Here is a 14,545-nt window from a genome sequence, read left to right as displayed (position 1 = left end):
ATTCGGAATCCTCAATCCGGAACCCTCAATCTTCAGCCCTCAGTCCTCAACAATCGGTTGTCAATCCGTAATCCTAAATAGAATATACTCAATTCACAGTTTTCAATACTCAATAATCAACCTGCAATCTTCAAATCTCTATCCACAAACATCAATTCTCATCACTCAACCTCAACACTCAGTCCTCAATGTTCAACCCTCAATCCTGAATTCTCAATCTTCAATCCTCAATACTGAACCTTCAATCCTCAATCCTCATTCCTCAGTCCTCAATCCTCAATCCTCACTCTTAATCTTCAATCCTCAGTACTCAATCTTCAATCCTCAATCCTCAATCCTCAATCCTCAATCCTCAATCTTCAATCCTCAATACACAATCTTCAATCCTCAATCCTCAATCCCCAATCCTCAATCCTCAGTCCTCAATCTTAATCTTCAATCCTCAGTACTCAATCTTCAATCCTCAATCCTCAATCCTCAATCTTCAATTCTCAATACTCAATCTTCAATCCTCAATCCTCAATCCTCAATCCTCAATCCTCAATCCTCAATCCTCAATCATCAATCCTCAATCCTCAATCCTCAAATTTCAATTCTGAATCCTCAATCCGGAACCCTCAATCTTCAGCCCTCAGTCCTCAACAATCAGTTGTCAACCCTCAATCCTCAATAGAATATACTCAATTCAAAGTTTTCAATACTCAATACTCAACCTGCAGTCTTCAAATCTCTATCCACAAACATCAATTCTCATCACTCAACCCTCAACACTCAGCCCCAATCCTCAATATTCAAGCCTCAATCCTCAATCCTCAATCCACAATCCTCAACCTTCAATCCTCAATTCTCAATCTTCAATCCTCAATCCTCAATCCTCAATCCTCAATCCTCAATTCGCAATCCTCAATAGTCAATCTTCAATCCTCAATAATCAATATTCAATCCTCAATCCTCAATCCTCAATCCTCAATCCTCAATATTCAATCCTCAATCATCAATCCTCAATCCACAATCCTCAACATTCAATCCTCAATACTCAATCTCCAATCCTGAATCCTCAATCCTCAATCCTCAATCCTCAATCCTGATTCTTCAATCCTCAATACCCAATCCTCAATCTTCAACCCTCAATCCTCAATCCTCAATTCTCAATCCTCAATCCTCAGTCCTCAGTCCTCAAACCTCAATCCTCAACCCTCAGCCCTCATCCTCAATCCTCAATCCTAATCGTCAATTCTCAATCTTCAATCCTCAATACTCAATCTTCAATCCTCAATGCTCAGTCCTCAAATTTCAATTCTGAATCCTCAGTCCTGAACACTCAATCTTCAGCCCGCAGTCCTCAACAATCAGTTGTCAATCCTCAATCCTCAATAGAATATACTCAATTCACAGTTTTCAATACTCAATACTCAATCTGCAATCTTCAAATCTCTATCCACAAACATCAATTCTCATCACTCAACCCTCAACACTCAGTCCTCAATGTTCAATCCTCAATCCTCAATTCTCAATCTTCAATCCTCAATACTGAACCTTCAATCCTCATTCCTCAATCGCCAGTCCTCAATCCTCAATCCTCAATCTTAATCTTCAATCCTCAGTACTCAATCTTCAATCCTCAATCCTCAATCCTCAATCCTTAATCCTCAATCCTCAATCCTCAATACTCAATCTTCAATCCTCAATCCTCAATCCTCAATCCTCAATCCTCAATCATCAATCCTCAATCCTCAATCCTCAAATTTCAATTCTGAATCCTCAATCCGGAACCCTCAATCTTCAGCCCTCAGTCCTCAACAATCAGTTGTCAACCCTCAATCCTCAATAGAATATACTCAATTCACAGTTTTCAATACTCAATACTCAATCTGCAATCTTCAAATCTCTATCCACAAACATCAATTCTCATCACTCAACCCTCAACACTCAGTCCTCAATGTTCAATCCTCAATCCTCAATACTCAATCTTCAATCCCCAATACTGAACCTTCAATCCTCAATCCTCCATCCTCAGTCCTCAATCCTCAATCCTCAATCTTAATCTTCAATCCTCAGTACTCAATCTTCAATCCTCAATCCTCAATCCTCAATCCTCAATCCTCAATCTTCAATTCTCAGTACTCAATCCTCAATCCTCAATCCTCAATCCTCACTCCTCAATCCTCAATCCTCAATCTTAATCTTCAATCCTCAATCCTCAATCCTCAATCCTCAATCTTCAACCCTCAATACTAAAACTTCAATCCTCAATCCTCAATCCTCAATCCTCAATCCTCAATCCTCAATCCTCAATCGTGAATCGTCAATCCTCAATACTCAATCTTCAATCCTCAATCCTCTGTCCTCAATCCTCAATCCTCATTCTTCAATCCTCAATACCCAATCCTCAATCTTAAATCCTCAATCCTACATTCGCAACCCTCAACCCACAATCCTCTGGCCTCAAGTATCAATAATCAACCCTCAGTCCTCGTCCTCAATCCACGACATTCAATCCTCAATCCTCAATCTTCATTCATCAATATTCAATCCTCAATCCTCAATCCTCAATCCTCAATGTTCAATCCTCAACAGCCAATCCTCAATCTTCAATCCTCAATCCTCAATCTTCAATTCTCAATCCTCAATCCTCAATCCTCAATCCTCAATCCTCAATCCTCAGTCCTCAAACCTCAATCCTGAATCCTCAATCCTGAATCCTCAATCTTCAGCCCTCAGTACTCAACAATCAGTGGTCCATCCTCAATCCTCAATAGAATATCATGATTTCACAGTTTTCAATACTCAATACTCAGCCTGCAATCTTCAAATCTCTATCCACAAACATCAATCCTCATCACTCAACCCTCAACACTCAGTCCCCAATCCTCAATATTCAAGCCTCAATCCTCAATCCTCAATCCACAATCCTCAACCTTCAATCCTCAATACTCAATCTTCAATCCTCAATCCCCAACCCTCAATCCTCAATCCGCAATCCTCAATAGTCGATCTTCAATCCTCAATACTCAATATTCAATCCTCAATCCTCAATCCTCAATCCTCAATCATGATTCTTCAATCCTGAATACCCTATCCTCAATCTTCAATCCTAAATCCTCAATCCTCAATACCCAATCCTCAATCTTCAATCCTCAATCCTCAATCCTCAATTCTCAATCCTCAATCCTCAATCCTCAGACATCAAACATAAATATTCAACCCTCAGTCCTCGTCCTCAATCCACAACCATCAATCCTCAATCCTCAATCCTCAATCCCCAATCTTCAATCCTCAATCCTCAATCCTCAATCCTCAATCCTCAATCCTCAATCCTCAATCCTCAATACTCAATCTTCAATCCTCAATCCTCAATCCTCAATCCTCAATCATCAATATTCAATCCTCAATACTCAATATTCAATCCTCAATACTCAATACTCAATCCCCAAACCTCATTCTTCAATCCTCATTCTTCAATCCTCAATACCCAATCCTCAACCTTCAATACTCAATCCTCAATCCTCAGTTCGCAATCCTCAATCCTCAATCCTCAGACCTCAGGCATCAACACTCAACCGTCAGTCCTCGTTCTCAATCCACAACCCTCAATCCTCATTCCTCAATCTTCATTCATCAATATTCAACCTTCAATCCTCAATCCTCAATACTCAATCCTCAATCCTCAATGTTCAATACTCAACAGCCAATCCTCAATCTTCAATCCTCAATCCTCAATCCTCAATTCTCAATCCTCAATCCTCAATCCTCAGTCCTCTCTCCTCTAACCTCAATCCTGAATCCTCAAGCTTCAGCCCTCAGTCCTCAACAATCAGTTGTCAATCCTCAATCCTCAATAGAATATCATCAATTCACAGTTTTCAATACTCAATACTCAATCTGCAATCTTCAAATCTCTATCCACAAACATCAATTCTCATCATTCAACCCTCAACACTCAGTCGCCAATCCTCAATATTCTAATGCTCAATCCTCAATCCTCAATCCACAATCCTCAACCTTCAATCCTCAATCCTCAATACTCAATCCTCAATTCTCAATCCTCGATCTTCAATCCTCAATACTCAATCTTCAATCCTCAATCCTCAATCCTCAATCCTCAATCCTCATTCTTCAATCCTCAATACCCAATCCTCAATCTTCAACCCTCAATCCTCAATCCTCAATCCTCAATCTTCAGTCCTCAATACTCAATCTTCAATCCTCAATCCTCAATCCTCAATCCTCAATCCTCAATCCTCAATCTTAATCTTCAATCCTCAGTACTCAATCTTCAATCCTCAATCCTCAATCCTCAATCCTCAATCCTCAATCCTCAGTCTTCAATCCTGAATACTCAATCTTCAATCCTCATTCTTCAATCCTCAATACCCAATCCTCAATCCTAAATCCTCAATCCTCAATTCGCAATCCTCAATCCTCAATCCTCAATACTCAGGCCTCAAGTATCAATACTCAACCCTCAGTCCTCGTCCTCAATCCACGACCTTCAATCCTCAATCCTCAATCTTCATTCATCAATATTCAACCTTCAATCCTCAATCCTCAATCCTCAATCCTCAATCCTCAATCCTCAATGTTCAATCCTCAATACCCGATCCTCAGTCTTCAATCCTCAATCCTCAATCCTCAATCCTCAATCCTCAATCCTCAATCCTCAGTCCTCAAACCTCAATCCTGAATCCTCAATCCTGAATCCTCAATCTTCAGCCCTCAGTCCTCAACAATCAGTGGTCAATCCTCAATCCTCAATAGAATATCATGAATTCACAGTTTTCAATACTCAATACTTAACCTGCAATCTTCAAATCTCTATCCACAAACATCAATTCTCACCACTCAACCCTCAACACTCAGCCCCAATCCTCAATATTCAAGCCTCAAACCTCAATTCTCAATCCACAATCCTCAACCTTCAATCCTCAATACTCAATCTTCAATCCCCAATCCTCAATCCTCAATCCTCAGTTCGCAATCCTCAATAGTCAATCTTCAATCCTCAATACTCAATATTCAATCCTCAATCCTCAATCCTCAATCCTCAATCCTCATACTTCGATCCTCAATACCCAATCCTCAATCTTCAATCCTCAATCCTCAATCCTCAATTCTCAATCCTCAATCCTCTGTCCTTAGTCCTCAAACCTCAATCCTCAACCCTCAGCCCTCATCCTCAATCCTCAATCCTCAATCCTCAATCCTCAAACTTCAATCCTCAGTACTCAATCTTCAATCCTCAATCCTCAGTCCTCAAACCTCAATTCTGAATCCTCAATCCTGAATCCTTAATCTTCAGCCCTCAGTCCTCAACATTCAGTTGTCAATCCTCAATCCTCAATAGAATATCCTCAATTCACAGTTTTCAATACTCAATACACAATCTGCAATCTTCAAATCTCTATCCAGAAACATAAATTCTCATCACTCAACCCTCAACACTCAGTATTCAATTTTCAATCCTCATCCTCAATTCTGAATCTTCAATCCTCAATACTGAATCTTCAATTCGCAATCCTCAATCTTCACTCCTCAAACCTCAATCCTCAATCCTCAATGTTCAAACCTCAATGCCCAATACTCAGTCTTCAATCCTCAATCCTCAATCCTCAATCCTCAATCCTCAATCCTCAATCCTCAGTCCTCAAACCTCAATCCTGAATCCTCAACCCTGAATCCTCAATCTTCAGCCCTCAGTCCTCAACAATCAGTGGTCCATCCTCAATCCTCAATAGAATATCATGATTTCACAGTTTTCAATACTCAATACTCAACCTGCAATCTTCAAATCTCTATCCACAAACATCAATTCTCATCACTCAACCCTCAACACTCAGTCCCCAATCCTCAATATTCAATCCTCAATCCTCAATCCTCAATCCACAATCCTCAACCTTCAATCCTCAATACTCAATCTTCATTCCTGAATCCTCAATACTCAATCCTCAATGCTCAATCCTCGATCGTCAATCTTCAATCCTCAATACTCAATCTTCAATCCTCAATCCTCAATCCTCAATCCTCAATCCTCATTCTTCAATCCTCAATTCCCAATCCTCAATCTTCAACCCTCAACCCTCAATCCTCAATTCCCAATCCTCAATCCTCAGTCCTCAGTCCTCAAACCTCAATCCTCAACCCTCAGCCCTCATCCTCAATCCTCAATCCTCAATCCTCAATTCTCAATCTTCAATCTTCAATACTCAATCTTCAATCCTCAATGCTCAGTCCTCAAATTTCAATTCCGAATCCTCAATCCGGAACCCTCAATCTTCAGCCCTCAGTCCTCAACAATCAGTTGTCAATCCTCAATCCTCAATAGAATATACTCAATTCACAGTTTTCAATACTCAATACTCAATCTGCAATCTTCAAATCTCTATCTACAAACATCAATTCTCATCACTCAACCCTCAACACTCAGTCCTCAATGTTCAATCCTCAATCCTCAATACTCAATCTTCAATCCTCAATACTGAACCTTCAATCCTCAATCCTCCATCCTCAGTCCTCAATACTCAATCCTCAATCTTAATCTTCAATCCTCAGTACTCAATCTTCAATCCTCAATCCTCAATCCTCAATCCTCAATCCTCAATCTTCAATCCTCAATACTCAATCTTCAATCCTCAATCCTCAATCCTCAATCCTCAATCCTCAATCCTCAATCCTCAATCTTAACCTTCAATCCTCAATCCTCAATCCTCAATCCTCAATCTTCAATCCTCAATACCCAATCCTCAATCCTCAATCGTCAATCTTCAATCCTCAATACTCAATCTCAGTCCTGAATCCTCTGTCCTCAATCCTCAATCCTCATTCTTCAATCCTCAATACCCAATCCTCAATCTTAAATCCTCAATCGTCAGTTCGCAACCCTCAATCCTCAATCCTCTGGCCTCAAGTATCAATAATCAACCCTCAGTCCTCGTCCTCAATCCACGACATTCAATCCTCAATCCTCAATCTTCATTCATCAATATTCAATACTGAATCCTCAATCCTCAATCCTCAATGTTCAATCCTCAACAGCCAATCCTCAATCTTCAATCCTCAATCCTCAATCCTCAATTCTCAATCCTCAATCCTCAATCCTCAATCCTCAATCCTCAATCCTCAGTCCTCAAACCTCAATCCTGAATCCTCAATCCTGAATCCTCAATCTTCAGCCCTCAGTCCTCAACAATCAGTGGTCCATCCTCAATACTCAATAGAATATCATGATTTCACAGTTTTCAATACTCAATACTCAACCTGCAATCTTCAAATCTCTATCCACATACATCAATCCTCATCACTCAACCCTCAACACTCAGTCCCCAATCCTCAATATTCAAGCCTCAATCCTCAACCCACAATCCTCAACCTTCAATCCTCAATACTCAATCTTCAATCCTCAATCCCCAGCCCTCAATCCTCAATCCGCAATCCTCAATAGTCGATCTTCAATCCTCAATACTCAATATTCAATCCTCAATTCTCAATCCATAATCCTCAATCATCATTCTTCAATCCTCAATACCCTATCCTCAATCTTCAATCCTCAATCCTCAATCCTCAATACCCAATCCTCAATCTTCAATCCTCAATCCTCAATCCTCAATTCTCAATCCTCAATCCTCAATCCTCAGACCTCAATCATAAATATTCAACCCTCAGTCCTCGTCCTCAATCCACAACCCTCAATCCTCAATCCTCAATCCTCAATCCTCAATCTTCAATCCTCAATCTTCAATCCTCAATCCTCAATCCTCAATATTCAATCGTCAATACTCAATATTCAATCCTCAATCCTCAATATTCAATCCTCAATCCTCAATACTCAATCCCCAATGCTCATTCTTCAATCCTCATTCTTCAATCCTCAATACCAAATCCTCAATCTTCAATCCTCAATCCTCAATCCTCAGTTCGCAATGCTCAATCCTCAATCCTCAGACCTCAGGCATCAACACTCAACCCCCAGTCCTCGTTCTCAATCCACAACCCTCAATCCTCAATCCTCAATCTTCAATCATCAATATTCAATTTTCAATCCTCAATCCTCAATCCTCACTCCTCAATCCTCAATGTTCCATCCTGAACAGCCAATCCTCAATCTTCAATCCTCAATCCTCAATCCTCAATCCTCAATCCTCACTCTTCTATCCTCAATACCCAATCCTCAATCTTCAATCCTCAATTCTCAATCCTCAATTCTCAATCCTCTATCCTCAATCGTCATTCTTCAATCCTAAATACACAACCTTCAATCCTCAATCCTCAATCCTCAATCCTCAATCCTCAGTCGTCAATCCTCAATCTTCAATACTCAATCGTCAATCCTCAGCCCACAATTCTCAATCCTCAATCCTCAATCCTCAATCCTCAATCCCCAATCCTCAATCCTTAATCCACAATCTTCAATCCTCAATCCTCAATTCTCAATCATCAATACTCAATCCTCAATCCTCAATCCTCAATCCTCAATCCCCAATCCTCAATCTTCAATCCTCAATCCTCAATCCTCAAGCCTCAATCCTCAATCCTCAATCCTCAATCCTCTATCCTCAATCGTCATTCTTCAATCCTCAATACTCAATCTTCAATCCTCAATCCTCAATCCTCAATAATCAATCCTCAATCTTCAGTCCTCAAACCTCAATCCTGAATCTTCAATCCTGTATCTGCAATCTTCAGACCTCAATCCTCAACAATCAGTTGTCAATTCTCAATCCTCAATACAATATCATCAATTCACAGTTTTCAATACTCAATACTCAATCTGCAATCTTCAAATCTCTATCCACAAATATCAATTCTCATCACTGAAACTTCAGCACTCTGTCCCCAATCCTCAATCTTCAATCCTCAATCCTCAATCCTCAATCCTCAATCTTCAATCCTCAATACTCAATCTTCAATCCTCAATCCTCAATCCCCAATCCTCAATCCTCAATCCTCAATCGTCGGTCTTCAATACTCAATACTCAATCTGCTATTCTCAGTCCTCAATCCTCAATCCTCAATCCCCATTCTTCAGTCCTCAATACCCAATCCTCAATCTTCAACCATCAATCCTCTATCCCCAATTCTCAATCCTCAATCCTCAGTCCACAGCCCTCAATCCTCAATCCCCAACCCTCAGCCATCATCCTCAATCCTCAATCCTCGTTCCTCAATCCTCAATCCTCAATCCTCAATCCTCAATAGTCAATGTCCAATCCTAGATCCACAATCCCCAATCCTCAATCCTTAATCCACAATCTTCAATCCTCAATCCTCAATACTCAATCATCAATACTCAATTCTCAATACTCAATCCTCAATCCCCAATCCTCAATCTTCAATCCTCAATCCTCAATCCTCAAGCCTCAATCCTCAATCCTCAATCTTCAATCCTGAATACTCAATCTTCAATCCTCAATCCTCAATCCTCAATCCTCAATCCTCAATCGTCAGTCTTCAATCCTCAATTCTCAATCTTCAATCCTCAATCCTCAATCCTCAATCCTCAATCCTCAATCCTCAGTCTTCAATCCTCAATCCTCAATCGTCAATCCTGAATTCTCAATCCTCAATCCTCAGTCCTCAGTCCTCAAACCTCAATCCTCAACCCTCAGCCCTCATCCTCAATCCTCAATCCTCAATCCTCAATCCTCAATCCTCAGTCTTCAATCCTCAGTACTCAATCTTCAATCCACAATCCTCAGACCTCAAACCTCAATTCTGAATCCTCAATCCTGAATCCTCAATCTTCAGCTCACAGTCATCAACAATCAGTTGTCAATCCTCAATCCTCAATAGAATATCCTCAATTCACAGTTTTCAATACTCAATACTCAATCTGCCATCTTCCAACCTCTATCCACAAACATCAATTCTCATCACTCAACCCTCAACACTCAGTCCTCAATATTCAATACTCAATCCTCAATTCTCAATCTTCATTCCTCAATACTGAATCTTCAATCCTCAATACTCAATCTTCAGTCCTCAATACTCAATCCTCAATCCTCAATGCTCAATCCTCAATCATCAATCCTCAATCTTCAACACTCAATCCTCAATCCTCAAACCTCAATCCTCAATCCTCAATCCTCAATTCTCAATCTTCAATCCTCAACCATCAGTCCTCGTCCTCAATCCACAAACCTCAATCCTCAATCCTCAATCTTCAGTCATCAATACTCAATCTTCAATCCTCAATTCTCAATCCTCAATCCTCAATCCTCAATCCTCATCCTTCAGTCCTCAACACCCAATCCTCAATCTTCAACCCTCAATCCTCAATCCACAGTTCTCAATCCTCAATACTCAATCTTCAATCTTCAGTCCTCAATCCTCAATCCTCAACCCTCAGCCCTCATGCTCAATCCTCAATCCTGAATCCTCAATGCTCAATGTTCAATCCTCAATACTCAGTCTTCAATCGTCAATCCTCAGTACTCAATCCTCAATCCTCAATCCTCAATCATCAATCCTCAATCCTCAATCATCAACCTTCAATCCTCAATACTCAATCTTGAATCCTGAATACTCAATCCTCAATATTCAACACACAACCATCAACCATCAATTCTCAACACTCAATAGAGTATCCTGAATTCTCATGATTCAATACTCAATCCACAATATTCAATAATCAAATCTCGATCCTCAAACATCAATTCTCAACAATCAATCCTCAACCCTCGGTCCTCTCTCTTCAATCCTCCATCCTCAATCCTCTATCCCCAAGCGTCAATCCTCAATCCTCAATCCTCAACACTCAATGCTCAGTCCTCAAACCTCAATTCCGAATCCTCAATCCTGAATGCTCAATCTTCATCCCTCAGTCCGCAACAATCAATTGTCAATCCTCAATCCTCAGTAGAATATCCTCAATTCACAGTTTTCAATACTGAATCCCCAATCTTCAATCTTCAAATCTCAATCCACAGACATCAATTCTCATAACTCAACCCTCAACACTCAGTCCTCAATCTTCAATCCTCAATCCTCAATCCTCAATCTTCAATCCTCCATACTCAATCTTCAATCCTCAATCCTAAATCTTCAATCCTCATTACGCAATCTTCAATCCTCAATCCTCAATCCTCAATCCTCAATCCTCAGTCATCAATCCTCAATCTTCAATACTCAATCCTCAATCCTCAATCCACAATCCTCATTCCTCAAACATCAAACCTCAACCCTCAGTCCTCATCTTCAATTCCCAATTCTCAATCCTCAATCCTCAATTCTCAATCTTCAATCCTCAATAACCAATCTTCAATCCTCAATCCCCAGTCCTCAATCTTCAATCCTCAATGCTCAATCCTCAATCCTCAATCCTCAGTCCTCAATCCTCAATCCTCAATCCTCGTACCTCAATCCTCAACCGTCAGTCCTCGTCCTCAATCCTCAACTATCAATCCACAATACTCAATATTCAATCATCAATACTCAATCTTCAATCCTCAATCCTCAATCCTCAATCCTCAATCTTCAGTCCTCAATCCTCAATCCTGAATCTTCAATCCTGAATCCGCAATCTTCAGACCTCAGTCCTCAACAATCAGTTGTCAATTCTCAATCCTCAATACAATATCATCAATTCACAGTTTTCAATACTCAATACTCAATCTGCAATCTTCAAATCTCTATCCACAAATATCAATTCTCATCACTGAAACCTCAGCACTCTGTCCCCAATCCTCACTCTTCAATCCTCAATCCTCAATCCTCAATCTTCAATCCTCAATACTCAATCTTCAATCCTCAATCCTCAATCCTCAATTCTCAATCCTCAATCCCCAGTCCACAGTCCTCAAACCTCAATCCTCAACCCTCAGCCATCATCCTCAATCCTCAATCCTCGTTCCTCAATCCTCAATCCTCAATCCTCAATCCTCAATAGACAATCTCCAATCCTAGATCCTCAATCCCCAATCCTCAATCCTTAATCCACAATCTTCAATCCTCAATCCTCAATTCTCAGTCCACAGTCCTCAAACCTCAATCCTCAACTCTCAGCCCTCATCCTCAATCCTCAATCCTCAATCTTCAATCCTCAATCCTCAATCCTCAATTCTCAATCCTCAATCCTCAGTCCACAGTCCTCAAACCTCAATCCTCAACTCTCAGCCCTCATCCTCAATCCTCAATCCCCAATTCTCAATCCTCAATCCTCTATCTTCAATCCCCAGTACTCAATCGTCAATCCACAATCCTCAGACCTCAAACCTCAATTCTGAATCCTCAATCCTGAATCCTCAATCTTCAGCTCTCAGTCATCAACAATCAGTTGTCAATCCTCAATCCTCAATAGAATAGCCTCAATTCACAGTTTTCAATACTCAATACTCAATCTGCAATCTTCCAACCTCTATCCACAAACATCAATTCTCATCACTCAGCCCTCAACACTCAGTCCTCAATGTTCAATCCTCAATGCTCAATTCTCAATCTTCATTCCTCAATACTGAATCTTCAATCCTCAATACTCAATCTTCAGTCCTCAATCCTCAATCCTCAATCCTCAATCCTCAATCCTCAATCCTCAATCCTCAATCTTCAATCCTCAATACTCAATCTTCAATCCTCAATCCTCAATCCCCAATCCTCAATCCTCAATCCTCAATCGTCGGTCTTCAATACTCAATACTCAATCTGCAATTCTCAGTCCTCAATCCTCAATCCTCAATCCCCATTCTTCAGTCCTCAATACCCAATCCTCAATCTTCAACCATCAATCCTCTATCCCCAATTCTCAATCCTCAATCCTCAGTCCACAGCCCTCAATCCTCAATCCTCAACCCTCAGCCATCATCCTCAATCCTCAATCCTCGTTCCTCAATCCTCAATCCTCAATCCTCAATCCTCAATAGTCAATGTCCAATCCTAGATCCACAATCCCCAATCCTCAATCCTTAATCCACAATCTTCAATCCTCAATCCTCAATACTCAATCATCAATACTCAATCCTCAATACTCAATCCTCAATCCCCAATCCTCAATCTTCAATCCTCAATCCTCAATCCTCAAGCCTCAGTCCTCAATCCTCAATCTTCAATCCTGAATACTCAATCTTCAATCCTCAATCCTCAATCCTCAATCCTCAATCCTCAATCGTCAGTCTTCAATCCTCAATTCTCAATCTTCAATCCTCAATCCTCAATCCTCATTCTACTATCCTCAATACCCAATCCTCAATCTTCAATCCTCAATCCTCAATCCTCAATTCTCAATCCACAATCCTCAGTCCTCAGTCCTCAAACCTCAATCCTGAACCCTCAGCCCTCATCCTCAATCCTCAATCCTCAATCCTCAATCCTCAATCCTCAACCTTCAATCCTCAGTACTCAATCGTCAATCCACAATCCTCAGACATCAAACCTCAATTCTGAATCCTCAATCCTGAATCCTCAATCTTCAGCTCTCAGTCATCAACAATCAGTTGTCAATCCTCAATCCTCAATAGAATATCCTCAATTCACAGTTTTCAATACTCAATACTCAATCTGCAATCTTCCATCCTCTATCCACAAACATCAATTCTCATCACTCAACCCTCAACACTCAGTCCTCAATGTTCAATCCTCAATCCTCAATTCTCAATCTTCATTCCTCAATACTGGATCTTCAATCCTCAATACTCAATCTTCAGTCCTCAATCCTCAATCCTCAATCCTCAATCCTCAATCCTCAATCATCAATCCTCAATCTTCAAAACTCAATCCTCAATCCTCAATTCTCAATCCTCAATACTCAACCATCAATCCTCAATCTTCAATCCTCAATACTCGGTCTTCAATCATCAATCCTCAATCCTCAATCCTCAATCTTCAATCATCAATACTCAATCTTCAATCCTCAATTCTCAATCATCAATCCTCAATCCGCAATCCTCATTCTTCAGTCCTCAACACCCAATCCTCAATCTTCAACCCTCAATCCTCAATCCTCAGTCCACTGTCCTCAAACCTCAATCCTCAACCCTCAGCCATCATCCTCAATCCTGAATCCTCAACCCTCAATCCTCAGTCATCAATCCTCAATCTTCAATACTCAATCCTCAATCCTCAATCCTCAATCCTCAATCCTCAATCCTCATTCCTCAAACCCCAATCCTCAGCCCTCAGTCCTCATCCTCCATCATCAATCCTCAATCCTCAATCCTCAATCTTCAATCCTCAATACTCAACATTCGTTCCTCAATCCTCAGTCCTCAAACCTCAAACCTCAACCCTCAGTCATGAATACTCCATCTCCAATACTCAATACACAATCCTCAATCCTCAATCCTCAAACCTCAATCCTCAATCCTCATTCCTCAAACCTCAAACCTCAACCCTCAGTCCTCATCCTCAATCCTCAACTATCAATCCTCAATCCTCAATATTCAATCATCAATCCTCAATCCTCAATCCTCAATCCTCAATCCTCAATACTCAATCCTCAGTCCTCATTCCTGAAACCTCAAACCTCAAGCCTCAGTCCTCATTCTCCATTCCCAATTCTCAATCCTCAATCCTCAATTCTCAATCTTCAATCCTCAATAACCAATCTTCAATCCTCAAT

The sequence above is a fragment of the Calliopsis andreniformis genome, unplaced genomic scaffold (genome assembly GCF_051401765.1).
Source record: "Calliopsis andreniformis isolate RMS-2024a unplaced genomic scaffold, iyCalAndr_principal scaffold0127, whole genome shotgun sequence".
NCBI lineage: Eukaryota > Metazoa > Arthropoda > Insecta > Hymenoptera > Andrenidae > Calliopsis > Calliopsis andreniformis.
Note: the sequence above shows the minus strand (reverse complement) of the source record.